The sequence below is a fragment of the Sarcophilus harrisii genome, chromosome 1 (assembly GCF_902635505.1).
Source record: "Sarcophilus harrisii chromosome 1, mSarHar1.11, whole genome shotgun sequence".
Lineage (NCBI taxonomy): Eukaryota > Metazoa > Chordata > Mammalia > Dasyuromorphia > Dasyuridae > Sarcophilus > Sarcophilus harrisii.
This window is the reverse complement of record NC_045426.1, coordinates 184850185-184865204: the sequence shown is the minus strand read 5'-3', so window position 1 is coordinate 184865204 and position 15020 is coordinate 184850185. Positions and strand designations below refer to the sequence as shown.

General features: G+C 32.6%; 1 protein-coding gene across 1 annotated transcript in view; it reads right to left on the bottom strand.

Moving 5' to 3' along the window:
* The window catches only part of ADGRV1 (adhesion G protein-coupled receptor V1), a 668591-nt gene that overhangs the window by 286368 nt on the left and 367203 nt on the right, over positions 1-15020 (bottom strand). The window lies entirely within an intron of this gene.

The following is a 15020-nucleotide window of genomic DNA, read 5'->3' as shown; positions in this document are numbered from 1 at the left end:
ATCTAGCACCACCTACTATATGAAACCTTTTTAGGTCCCCCCTAATTGTTACTGTTCTTCTTTCCAAACTTTTATTAACTTTTTTTGTATTTATATTCTGTATTTATCACATATGTTCTTATATTCCTACATATATTTATATATACATATATATGCATGTGTATACATACACACACACTCATCTTTTAAAATGTAATCTTGTTGTAAATAAGAATTATTTCATTCTTTGTATCTTTATAGTATCTGGAATGTAATAGTTGTTGTTCAATTGCTTTCAGTCATACCTGACTCTTTGTGACTCCATTTTTTTTTTTTTTTAGCAAAGATACTGGAGTTTACCATTTTCTTCTCTTGATTATATAGAGGAGGTAATTGAGACAAACAGGTTTAAATGACTTGCCTGGGGTCACACAGCAAGTAATTGTCTGAGATTTGAACTCAAGAAGATGAGTGTCCCTGCCTTCAGGCCTTATGCCATCTAACTGCCCCCAAATAATATTTTATAAACGCCTATTTATTAATTGACTGAGGAAAGGCTCCTTAGCTGAGATAAAATGATTTCTATTCTATAAGTTTAGACCTCAAAATATTCTTGGGAATTAATCAAATAAACTGTGTTAGAACTAGACCATAATCATACAACTGTTCCTATGATAGCCTGGATATGACTTTGTAAAAACTTTTTAAACAAATGTTATCATACTGAACTCTTGATCAACATGTTATATGGAATGAAAAGTTTTCAAAATAGAGGCAGAACAGGAAATCAAAACACTACAGGAAATAATATTTAAGATCAGTTATTCTGTCTGATACTACAATTACCTCGACACACTTTCAGTCAGCTTATATAAGAGGAACTTACATCTCAATACTCTTATTCAATTACAAAAGCAGTCATTTTATCCCCTCAGCCCCATATAATTATCTGAACAGTAAATATGAAAGAGTAATAGCAGAAGAGCAACTTGTCCCAGAATCATTTCTATCTTAATTCCATCTAAGAGATTAAAAGAATGAGAAAACAATAGCAACAATAAAAGACAAATGTTCTCTATGGAAATAGCAAGATAAATTGAATTTCTTGAAAGTTGAATCAAAAGAAAGGACTATTTTCTTTTGTAGATTTAGTATTTCAAAGCCAAAATTCTTGCTACCCTGATGGCAGAAAAGAATTCAATGAAAGCAGAATAAATACATTTCAGTCTGAAGGAGGAATTTCTTCATAGGGCACAAAGACAATGAAACTTGTCTTCCCATTCCTTCCATGAAAAAAAAAAATAAGGAATCTATTTAGCTAATTCTGAGGAAAGTAGAATTTTTCTCCTGAAATTTTCCTTCAGTTATCCACTTTATTTTGGTAATAGACTTGACCAGAAGTTTGCATATGATCAACACAAAACTGACCATGAATTCTGCTAGATTTATATAATACAAATGACTATTTATCAAGTCTAGTCACTTCTAAATTATATCTTATTTTTCTTCAGTGGTTTCAGTCATGTCTGACCTTTATGACCCCAGTTAGAGTTTTTTTGGGCAAAGAAACAGGAGTGGTTCCTTCTCCAGCTCATTTTATAAATGAGGATATTAGGACAAACAGGGTTAAATGACTTGCCTAGAGTCACACAGCTAGTAAGTATATGAAGCTACATTTGAACACAGTTCTTCCTGACTTCAGGCCTAGTGCTCTAGTTATTGAGTCACCTAGATGTCCAAATAAATTAGATGACCAGTTACAAATTTACTTTAAAAAGGTAAAAAATCTATTTTTTGGCTTCCTAAGTGATCCTCAGCTGAAAAAAAATTATTTCTTGTGAAATGAAAATAAGCATAAATTTAAGTTCAAAGGAAAATGTTTTTGTGCTTTTTATCTTCAAAATATATGCATAGTTTTCAAAATTCACCATTACAAAACCTTGTGTTCTAAATTTTCTCTCTCCCTTCCCCACCCCCTCTCTTAGCAAATAAGCTATATTAAACATGTATAATTTTTCTATACATTTTGCCACAATTATGCTGCACACAAGAAAAATCAGATCAAAAAGGAAAAAAAATGAGAAAGAAAAAAAAGCAAGCAAACAACAACAAAAAAGGTGAAAATACTATGTGTCATCCACATTCAGTCTCCATGGGCCTTTCTGGGTGCAAATGGCTCTCTCCATCCCAAGTCTAATGAAACTGGCCTGAATCACCTCATTATTGAAAAGAGCCACGTCCATCAGAATTGATTGTCGCATAATCATCTTCTTGCTGTATAAAATATTGTATTGGTTCTACTCATTTCACTTAGCATCAGTTCATGTCTCTCCAAGCCTCTCTGTATTCATCCTCCTGATCATTTCTCATAGAACAATAATATTTCATAACATTCATATACCATAACTTATTTAGCCACCCTCCTACTGATGGCTTTCCACTCACTTTCCAGTTCTTTATCACTACAAAAAGGGCTGCTTCAAACATTTTTGCACATGTGGGTCCTTTTCCCTTTTTTATGATTTCTTTGGGATACAGACCTAGTAATGACACTGCTGGATCAAAGACTATGCACAGTTTGATAGCCCTTTGAGCATAGTTCTATATCACTCTCCAGAATGGTTGAATTACTTCACAACTTCACCAACAATGTATCAGTGTCCCAGTTTTCCCACATCTCCTCCAACATTTATCATTATCTTTTCCTGTCATCTTAGTCAATCTGAAAGGTATATAGTGATATCTCAGAGTTCTCTTACTTTGCACTGATCAATGGTAATTTAGAGCATTTTTTCATATGAGTAAAAATGGCTTTAATTTCTTCATCTGAAAACTGTTCATATCCTTTGACCATTTATCAATTGGAAAATGGCTTGTATTCTTATAATTTTGAGTCAATTCTCTATATATCCTAGAAATGAGGCCTTTATCAGAAGCTTTGAATGTAAAGATTTTTTTCAGTTTTCTGCTCCATTAGAAAATTTTTTTTCAGTGAATAGAACAAGAAACGAGAAGATTTTAATAAAAGTATGTATGTATCCGTAATTGAGGTGTTAATTAACTCAAAGACTATAATCTAGTCCCATTGTGCATGATTTCACAGGTGTTTCATTTGTTCTCAGGGGCAATGGAATGATCGTCATTGTGCTCATTTGATATAAAGTGCTATAAAAATTTTCTAATAAACCAAAATATCTAATCATTCTTTATATTTTATTTCATTCGTTTATTTCTTGGCCCTAAATTATGATGGTAGCTTTACTCTATCATTCTTTTTTACATATCTCACTAAGATATATATATATATATATATATATATATATTTCTATTATAACAACAATAATAGCTAATATTCATATTGCAACATAAGGTTTGTAAAATGTCTTACAAATATTATTTCAATTTATTCTCCTAACAACCCTAGGAAGCACCATGAATATCTGGGGCTGGATTTGAGCTCAGGAATTCCTAACTAGTTCTAGTTTGGACTAGTTTGAGTCTAGTTCTCTTTGCACAATGCTGACATTGATCCTAAAGCAGAGCCAATGGAGAAAATAACACCAGATATTGCATAATTCCCTGTGTTGCAATATTTTATAAAGTACAAAAATGTAGATAAAAATATCAAACATAAAAAAAATCATGTTTGATAGAAAAGTTCTTTCTTCTCTGAATCACCTTCTGACTATTTTAACAGAAATACCTCTTGGAACACACTATATGATCCTAAAGCAGTTTATGTGACTCATATATCATGTGTGTGTGTGGCCAGTTCTATGAGACAATTTAGGCCTAAATTTTGAAAAATGTGTTTTGTTAGAATTGATACTGAATGCCAACTTACATTTTAAAAATAAAGATTAAAATATAGAGAAAGGATATTTTAATATATTTTATAAATGCATTTATATATGTAAACATATATATTATATATAAAAACAGCTAGTTAAATAACTGTATTTGTATATAATTAGTTTCCTTTATAATCCTAAGCATTTTAAAATATTATTCTGAGATGAGATTCATAGATTTCACTAGACCACCAAATGGCCTATGTTACAACAAGAACAAGAATCCGTGTTGTGGAGGAAAGGATGTCTCTGGGTCTATAGATTGGATTTTCACTCTAATCATTGGTGCCATATAAATGTCAATGTCCCTGATGTCTTTATATACAGAAAATATCTTATTACAAGTATAGGCTTGTTATATTTCCAAGTTTACCAGCTTCTAAGGGATTCTAATGACAGGCAAGGTATTCTCTGTTCTCTTCATTCCTAAACCTATTTAGGATATCTGAGTTGGCTGAAAAGGTGAGAAAGGAAGAAAAGGCTGGGCAAGGTGAAGCAGGAAATGATGTGAGGCAGGGAAGAAAAGAAATGTGACTCATTCCAAAGTCTTGGGCTTGAGTGTAAAAGACATTCTTATCTGAACATTTTTAGAAGAGTAGTAAATAGCAACAAAGAGGTCCTTATGTTGTTTCATGACCCGAATGTTACATTTAACTCAATTTTTCAAAGCCAGTTTCCAAACTTTAGAGTATGCTATATGGTTATAGTATAAGAAGCAGTTAGATGGCTCAGTGGTTGGAGCACTGGGTCTGAAGTCAAGAAGATCTGAATCCAAATCCAGCTTCAGACACTTACTAGTTATTTGACAAGTCACTTAATTTCTGTTTGCCTTAATTTGCCATAGAAGGAAATGGTAAACCATTGCAGTATCTTTGCCAAGAAAACCCCATGCACATTATGGTTCATGGGATCATGAAGAGTTGCACACAACTGAAGACTGAGCAAGAACAATAATCAATTATAGTATGTAGTAAAATAATGGTAAGTGGTAAAATAGATATTCATTTTGCACATACATAGTGTGCCTCAAAAGTTGTCTCAAAATGGCTTAAGACTTTTGGGATACCCTGTGTGATGCAATGCCTTTATTTCCTTAAGACAGATCAGCAGGCAAGCTGATGGGATTAAAAAGACTACTAGAAAGGGCTGCAAGTCTCAGGACTTTTCAGGAAACTAGAGATGGTAACCATTATCTTTAATGCAAAGATCAAGTCTTTCAAGAAGACAGGTAAGCTTTTAGTTGAGCAATAAATAATACATGATAAATATCAATGAACTTCCTCATCAAGGCAGGGTTAACTCAAAAGAAATTTCTGATAAGGTAAATTTTTATCTTGTTAAAAACAAATAAATAAGGTCAGATTAGTTGTATCTCTGTATCCCAAAAGAAATCATAAAGAAGGAAAAAGGACTCACATATGCAAAAATGGTCTTAACAGCCCTTTTTGTAGTGGCAAGAAACTGGAAACTGAGTAGATTGCTCATCAATTGAAAAATGGTTGAATAAGTTATAGTATATGAATGTTATAGAATACTATTGTTCTATAAGAAACAATTAGCAGGCTGATTTCAGAAAGGCTTGGAGAAATTGATGAACTCATGCTAAGTGAAATTAGTAGAACCAGAAGAAAATTGTACATAACAACAGCAAGATTCTATGATGATCAATTCTAATGGACATGACTCTTTTGACCAGTGAGGTGATTCAGCCCAGTTCCATTGGTCTTGTGATAAAAAGTGCCATCTGTAACCAGAGAGAGAACTGTGGGGACTGAGTGTGGATCACAATGTAGTATTTTCACCTTTTTTGTTGTAATTTGCTTCCATTTCGTTTTTTGTCAGTTTTTTTTTCCCCTTTTTGATCTGATTTTTCTTGTGTGTAACATGATAATAGTGTAAATATGTATCAAAGAACTGCACATGTTTTACATATATATTGGATTACTTGCTGTCCAGGGGAAGGGAAGAAGAAAAAAAATTGGAACACAAAATTTTGCAATTATGCATATGTTTTGAAAATAAAAAGCTTTAATAAAAATAAATAAAATCTTGAAAATTAAAAAAAATTATATGCTTCATGATAACTTAATCACTTTGGCGTACTTTAATCTCAAAGACACTAATACCATGATTTGCAATATTACAATGAAATGAATGTGACATCTGTTAAATAAAGGAAAGGGAACTCACAACAGAACTTGCATTCCAAACTGAATCTTCCAAAAAAAAAAATATTTCAAGGAAACTGGATGTGATATGGGTAGAAGATATGTTTACACATGTAAATTCCTAAATTCAAATTTTTCTTTCATAACATTAAGTAAAAGTAGAAAAAATTAATTGTTCATTAATTTGAATGGAATTTTGTGTACTAGCATCTTCGCCATAGATGCTTACTAGGAAACCATTATAAAGTAAAAGCATATTTTAAAAAGTTATGTAGTATCTATCATTGAAACCCTAATATACATTCAAAATACATCTTTTTACTCCAGAATTTTAAAAATAGAATCATTGAAGAAAAAAAGTAAGATTGCATAATGCATACATGGTTTCATAGATTCTTAAAACTGGCAGAATTTTGTAATTTTTATTAAGGGAATCTTATGTAGAGCCCACTACCCTTTTTTTCTGATAAGAACAGCATCTCACAATTTACTCTCATTTGGATATAAATGAGCTGAAATCTCTATAAAACTCTGGTTTGGCAGCTCATAAACAGTCATGAAGAAAATTGTGAAAAATAATGTGAAAATTGCAAGGATATATTTTATAGGCATTTCAATTGTAATTCTTTAACAGTTGATAGTTATTTTTAAAGAGAGAAATCAGCTCTTTTATTATAATTATTACTAATGGTTTGGAAAACCCCTATATGGTATTGCCAAAAAATAAGAACATAAATCTTATTCATGGCAAGAACAAAATGAGCAATAAATGATAAAGTCCCAACAAAATAAAAATAAAGATTTAAAAATCACAATAACCCTTGACATTTATATAATGCTTTGTGCTTACTAATCATTCTATGTATATTATCTTATTTGATCTTCATTAAAATAATTTTATGGCAAATTTTATTATCTCCCATCTCACAGATGAAAGATATGAGGGGATAAATTAAGTTGACTAAGGTCAAGTAGTTTGCGAGTGGCAGAACTAGAACTAGATCCCAGTTTTTTTGATGTTATCTATAATATATGCTGCTTCCCTTATATAAAATTTTTAATAGTTTAATCTACATTCTTAAAGAATAATAAATAATCTGATGCAAATCTGTTTCCCCAAATAGTGATACATTGCTTTTTTCTTACCAAATCCTTACAGCTGCTAGAATGAGATTCTAATTTTTTAACAATTATTATTTTTAATTTTAATTAACAAATGGAATTTGGATTAAAGTCCTTTCCAGCTGTCAGTCTTTGATTTTGAGAATCCAATACTAAACAGCTCACCTTTATATGGTTCTTTAATCCTTACAAAATGCCTCTTCACAACTCCCCTCTAAGGTAAATGAGCAAAAAGATCAGATAGTTTTATAGTTGAAGGTTTTTGTTCCTGTTGAGTTGTTTCAGTTGTATCTAACTCTTCATGACCCCATCAGGGATTTTCTTGGCAAAGATACTGGAATAGTTTGCCATTTTTTTCTCTAGTTCATTATATAGATGAGGCAAATAGGATTACGAGCCTTGCCCAGGATCACACAGAGAGAAAGTGTCAGCAGCCAGATTTGGGATGAGTCTTCTTGTCTCCCTGTCTGGCACTCTGTGCACTATTATGCCCTTGCACATGTAGGGCTAAAAGAGAGTCCACCTTTGTATGGCCAGGATTCTAAGTGTCAGAACCAGAACTCAGGCCAGACTCTTTGGCTCACTATTATGAAGAATGATGACTCTGAAATTAGAGGACTTCAATTTAAATCTCAACTGTGAAGTTTATTATTTGTGTGACCTTAGCCAAGTGACAACCTCTGTCTGCCTCAGTTTACTCATCTATGAAATGGTGATGACAATAATACTTATCTCCCAGACTTGCCATGAGGACAAAATGAGATAAAACTTATAAAAGTGCTTTGAAAACCATAAAGCACTATATAAATGCTAGCTATTATTATGATCCCATGACTCCAAGCAAGTACTTTCCTTCTATGCCAAGACATTTTCAATAAAAATGCTCTATTGTAATGAATGAATGCGTAAATTACATTGTACTATATTGTAAATTTCTCCCAAATCTCCTAAAAGATGTTTACTAGGAGGAGGAAATGACTTAGGACTCTGTCCATGATATTAGGATTTATTATGTTTGTGATTGATTCAGCTCATTGATCCTGGTTCTTTTGTAAAGGTCACTGAAAATAAACCGTACAGTGGATAATGCAATAACTACATTGAGATATAGCCCAAGATACTCAAAGGTAAATGAAAAGCCAAAATTATCTAATGCTCTCATCTGTGTTCCCAAACTAGATAACTCAGTGCCCAAAGATCCAAGGATCACATGACATTTACTAGCTCTTCTTGATACTTTTTTATGACTAATAAATATAATAGTATGTATAAAAATATATAATTAAAATAATATAACAAATAATAATATATTACATATAATAATATATTATTATAACAATCATATAATAAAAATAATATGAATTTTTGAAAATTATCTGTGAAATATCACACACACACACACATAGATACACAGAGTCCAAATGATACAAACATAAACATATATATTGTTGGCCAAGATTATCAAAGCTGCCTTTTTACTGCAGTCCAATTAACTGATTTCACCTTTCACCATACAGCTCAAACAAAGCCTGGATTAGATGCTGAATTTGCATAAACTAATGACTAAAATAAGGCTACCATTTCTGGAAAATGCACTGGATTTCACAGATGCTCCTCTTATTTATAAAAGGAGCAACATTCTAGAATCCTTAAACATCCAGGGCTTTGGCCTTGAAACAGGTCAAAGAAATGAAAAAAGTCTTTCATTGCAATTAGAATTGAGTATTAGAGGAGCAATGAAAATAACAAAGAAGAAGGAGAAAAAAACCTGAAAATTTAGATGAGATTCAGTGTCCCATGCTTGAGTGTCTCACTGCCTGAAGGAAAGCATTTGATAGGTCATGTCTATCTATAAAAGATCATACTGATCTTTAGAAAGCTAAGAAGGAAAGGAGAAGTGATAGAAGATACAAACAAAAACAAGAAAGGAGAGTAATGATTGTAATAAAGATTAGAGGTAACAGCAATGATTACAAGTGGTGACAGGCAGCAAGCACTAGCTACTGTGATCTACTTCCCAAACTAGAATATCTCTCTCTATATATTCATTTATATTAACTCAAGCTCCTGAAAGCAAGAAACTTAAGATGCATCAAAATAATGAAAATTAAAGTTTAGATTATTAATTTTTCAACTAGATCTGTGATTTCATTCTGTGTAAAGAATTTCTAATGAGGAAAATCCTCCTCCTGATAGCTGCACTGTTTCTACAATTTTCAGTTTTAGGAAATTATCTAGAGGCACTGAAAGATTAAGTGATTTGTCCAGGACCATAGAGTCAATATGCACCACCAGACACAGAGCACGAACACAGGTTTTTCTATTCCATTGCCAACTGTTTATCTATAATGCCCTAGCTGCTTTTCAGCATGTCTTATTGCAGAATGTTGCTTATTACATGTGTATATTTAAATACCGATTAGTCTAAATTTTGGGAAAATAAGAAACCTCACATTTTTATAGCATTTTAAACCTGTAGTGAAATATAAAATATGTATCAATGTGTGTATATATGTGTTAATGTGTATACATATACACACACACACACACACACACACACATATATATATATATAAATTATATATGGTATGTTTGTGTCTATATCCATATATAGAGATCTATCATCTATCAATTATCTATCTACTGTGGTGACAAGATAGCTGTGGTATGAATGAGTGAATGAAATTTGAGCCTGAAAAAAATTAGCACACTAAAATAAAGCAAAGAACCAAAAAAATAGATAGTGATCACAATAATATAAAGGAAGCATTAACAGACATAAGAAGTCACATCAATGCAAGAAAATCTGAACTTTAGAGGGCTGATGTCAAAACATATTGTCCTCCTTGGAAGGGAAGAAGCAACTCTTGAAGAAGGAGAGTGAGAAATGGGTCATCAAACCTGTTAAATGTGTTGTTTTTTTATTTTATTTTCATTACTTCTTTTCAACAAGGAAGAATTCAGAATGAGAGCGGTATTGAGAAGTAACAAGGAAGGAAAAAACAAAAAGGCAGTGTTGGCATAGTGAACAGATTCTTTTCTTGAAGGCAGGAGAACCTAGGTTCTTCTGTGACACACACTTGCCACCCTAGGCAAGTAAATTCTGTGAATTTCAGCTTCCTTAACCATAAAATGGCTCCCTATCTTGTAAGAATCAAAGAAAATATAACTGTGATTATTATTATTTTTGAAAAAGCAAAAGATGTAAAACATCACCAAAGAGTTTTAATGCAGCTCTTCAGAAGTGAACTTTTCCACTTTTGTGGAAATTTATATACTGAAAAAAATGTGCTTTTAGTAAAGTAGTTAAAAAGGTTAGTATCAATGAGGTTTACATGCTTATAGTTTGATTTTAATAAGAACTTTTATATCAGACAGGTCCTTTGATATTTGAATCATATGCTTCTCTCTAGAATATTCCAAAGTAAATGTTCATAACACAACATTCACGGATCTCCTAACGGGTCCATAGATAGATTTCAGTGGGTCCAGAAATTTGTGGGTTTTTTAATAAATATTTTGATCATTGTATTTCAATTCAATTTGTTTCTTTAATGAATCTTTGCATTTTATTTTATCTGAGAAGAGGCTCACAAGCTTTATCAGATGGTTACAAGAACCCACAACACAAAAAAGGTTAAATCACTCTGTTCTAAACATGTCGGAGATGAGGTAGCTGTTGCACTATTCAATGCCCATTGCTGTATTTGTCTTTCTAGGATCACAGAGTGTTCAGAGTCTTTGTATATCTATATTGATAAAAACAACTGGGGGTGGATTAACCACAGAATACGTGTTGATGTGTGATGATCTTAATAAACCAAGAATTGCTTACTTAATAAATGAGGCACATATTGATTTAATTACCACCTCTCTTAGGCACAAGACATTTAGTTCTCAGAAATTTCATTTTCTTCTGCGGTGCTGCTGACCACATACTGGACTGTGCCCACTGCCTTTTAATTATTCTAAGAAAAATCCAAGGACTTACATTAGCAAGGACCAGCATGATAAATGACATATCTGGTTCTGTTCACTTTAAGGTTCACAATTAAGCCTTTCCTCCCTTTTTCCCATTGTGTGTTTCATTTGTGCTTAACTTAATTAGGACCAAGTTCAAATAATGTTATATATTTTAATAGCTTCTAAACTGAGCTTAGCATATCCCAGTAAAATTTCCACTGAAAATAAAACCTGACATTTATATAACTCTTTTCAACTTTCAAAGTAGTTTCATATATATTATCTTAGAGACAGTGGGCCATAGTGGAAAAAATATTTGTGGTTGAGTGGCTCTTTCTATTAAATTGTACTAGCTTTTTTTCTCATAAGGCTATGATTTCATAAGTTGATAAAAAGATACTTGAATTGTAGGAATATGACCAACAAACAAAAAAAGATAAGCTAACTTTAGGAGATACACTGGAACTCCCTAAATATTTAAAGGTATTAAGATGATAAAAGAAAGGAACAGAAGTAGTTCAGGGGTTTCACTGGAAATAGAGTGTACATGGATAAGGAAGGAACTGATAAGAATTTTATATTAGAAATGCTGAGGTTAACTCAGCAATTTATACCAAGTTGCCTTGGTCTATATCTAAGATATTCTGGGTTATGGATTCTGTAATTACTTAATAAAATCAGTCTTGTGCTATACAGTCCACATTCTAAAACTTCATTAAGTAAACAATGACTTTGCAACCTCTCTTTAGGAACATGAGCACAATCAAGCAATAAGCAAATACTTGCTACTATCATAGCATCATAGCACACAGCAGCATTTCAATCCCATATGCCTCTCAAAAAAAATTTCAGCATTATTTCACTATATTTACTTTTTCATAAATTTTATACATGTATTTCTGTGCTAATAATTCCAATATATAAAAAAATTCACAAAAAATTTTTTTTAAATGTTCAGTAAATATAAATAACATCATCCTAGAATCAATAAGGAACTACTGGAATTTATTGAGTAGAAGAATGACATGATTGGTTTAGCAACTAAGTAGAGGATGGATTAGAGAAAGAAGAGTCTTGGAACAAGTAGCTCAGTTAAGTGAAGAGGACTTGGTGGAAGCTGGCATATAGGTGTGGAAGATTGGGGGCAGAGGGGAATGAAGGGGATGGATATGAGAGATACTATGGAAATAGCATCGACAAGCTTAAACGACTGATCTAAAATGTGGAATGAAAATGAGGGAGAGTAAATACTTGAGGATCAATCAATTAATCAACAAGCATTTCATTAACTATCTAATAGGCTTTGTATTTAGACTCTGAAGTCACAGACTTGAAAGGGGAAGAAATGGGGACAGTTGGGTCATAATGGGTGAAAATGGTGGGATGTGATCCATATTCCTACTCTCTGATTGGATATTCCTTAAAGTCATATCACAGTCCCCCTGGAGTTATGCCATGACTCAGTGGGGTAGAAGCTGCCATTTTGATGACTAAGAAAAACAAATGAAGAATCCAGTTCAAAGCAATTACAAAACAGGTTTTCCTTTCATGTTTCCTCATAGCTAATTAGACATCCTTGAGATGGTGGTATGTCAAAGTAACAACAAATTACCCTACCAACTACTGAAGCCTGAGGTAATGGAAAGATCAATAGGCTTGGTTGCAAAATGAAGAAAACAATATTTGCAAAATCTGTCTTACAGTGTGATTGTGGGGGAAAGTACTTTATAAAACTCATAATACTATAGAAATTTAAAATGTTCCTGTTATTATTACTGGGACTCTGTCTTCCCAGGTTAGAAACTTCCTCAATAAATATGCTTTTAAATTATCTTTTCAGGCCTCCATGTTATAAACACAAAGACCTGTGAGCATGTGAATATTTTTTTAATATAGAATTGTGATTTCATTAGTCTAGGGAAAATTGCTGATAAGGAAACTTTCTCCTCCAGTGCAGATCAGCAGATGCTTTGCCATTTAGTCTTAGAGAGTTTGCATAGGATACTGAGGATTAAGCCAGCAAGTATCATTTTCAGCATTTGACTCCTGGTTGTCTAGACTCCATTGTTCCACACTACTCTGTATTTTATTTTATTTTAGTTTTTGCTGAGGCAATTGAGGTTAAGGGACATGCCCAGGGTCACACAGCTAGGAAGTATTAAGTGTCTGAGATCAGATTTGAACTCAGTCCTCCTGACTTCAGGGCTGGTGCTGTATGCACTGTGCCACCTAGCTGCCCCTGGATAGACTAGTTCACACAGCATGCTTCTTCATTAATGATCATTACGGAACTCGCCTAGCCTTATTATGACAGCTGACCTTGAAATTGTAAATCTCAGCAAATTTAGCTAAATTACTACATTTAACACATCTACAAACATGTCTGAATCTGTCATAGAATCATATATTAAGAGCTAAGAGGAACCTTGGAGACCACATAATCCAATATTTGAGAAAACAGAAGTGGAAGGGGGTAAGTGACTTGCCCAAAATTACACAGGAAATAATCATCAGACAAGAATGCTAGCAAATGTTTTAACAATTGGCAGTCCAGGAAAAGAAAAAATGCAGTTGTGACATACTTTTAAATTTAATTTGCATCATTAATATTTCCAAAGTGCAAATGTTCATACTGAAAATTTAACAGTCAGATCTCTCATGCAGGTTCACTCTGGCTCCAGCATTCTCCTGGATGTCTATAACCTTTCTATTACACCATATATCTATTGTATAGATTAGTTATTAGACAAAAATGATCAATCCCAATCCTGAAGGAGATTGTTTTCTATTCAGTATTATGAAATGGCATGTTAATCATAGCCACTGTATTATCTAACTTCTGAAATGAATATATGGTCACTCAGTCAGCAAGAATTTATTAAGTCAACACTTACATGCCTGGTACCATGTAAAGAACTTTTCTAGAAAGAAAGGCCAAAAAACAATTCTCATACACTCAAGAAAAGTGCATTTTACCAACTGGGTAAGTTGTATAAGACATATATAAAGTAGATGGAAGGTAAATCTCAGGAGGAAGAAACTAACAGCTTGGGGGGACTGGGAGCTCAATAACATCTTTCAAGAAATTATCAAGAACAATTGCCCTGATGTCCTTGGAACCAGAGGGCAAAGTAGGTATTGAAATAATCCACCTAGATTCAAGGCATTTCCAATAGACTTGTGATGAAAAAAGCTTCCACATCCAGAGAAAGAACTTTGGAGCCTGAATGTGGATAAAAGCATAATATTTTCACTTTTTTATTGTTATTGTTGTTTGCTTGTTTTTTTTTTTTCTCTTGTGGTTTTTTCTTCTTTTTAATCTGATTTTTCTCACGCAGCATGACAAATATGGAAATATGTTTAGAAGAACCATACATATTTAAAATATATTGGATTACTTGCTGTTTAAAGGAGGGAGAAGGGGGGAAGGGAAGGAGAAATATTTTGAATACAAGGTTTTGCAAAGGTGAATGCTGAAAATTATCTATACATGATTTTTGAAAAATAATAGAAAAAGCTATTATTATATAAAAAAAGAAAGATTCCACCTATCACATCAGGAAAGAGATCCCAAAATAAAAATTCCAAGGTACATTACAGCCAAATTTCAGAACTAGCAGATCAAGGGGAAAAAATATTACAAATGACCAGAAAAAAAAAAAAAAACAATTTAAATATCAGGGAACCATAATCAGGATTACACAGGGCTTAACAACTGTAACATTAAAAGATCAGAGGTCAAGGAACATGATATTCTGGAAGGCAAAGGAGTTAGGACTACATCCAAGAATCAATTACCAGGTGAAATTAAGCACAATACATCCAGGTGAATAATGGCCATTTAATGAAATAAAAGGATTTCAAGCTTTTATAAGGAGAAAACTAAAATTAAAACCAAAAGTTTGATCTCCAAAATCAAGACCTAATAGAAGCATAA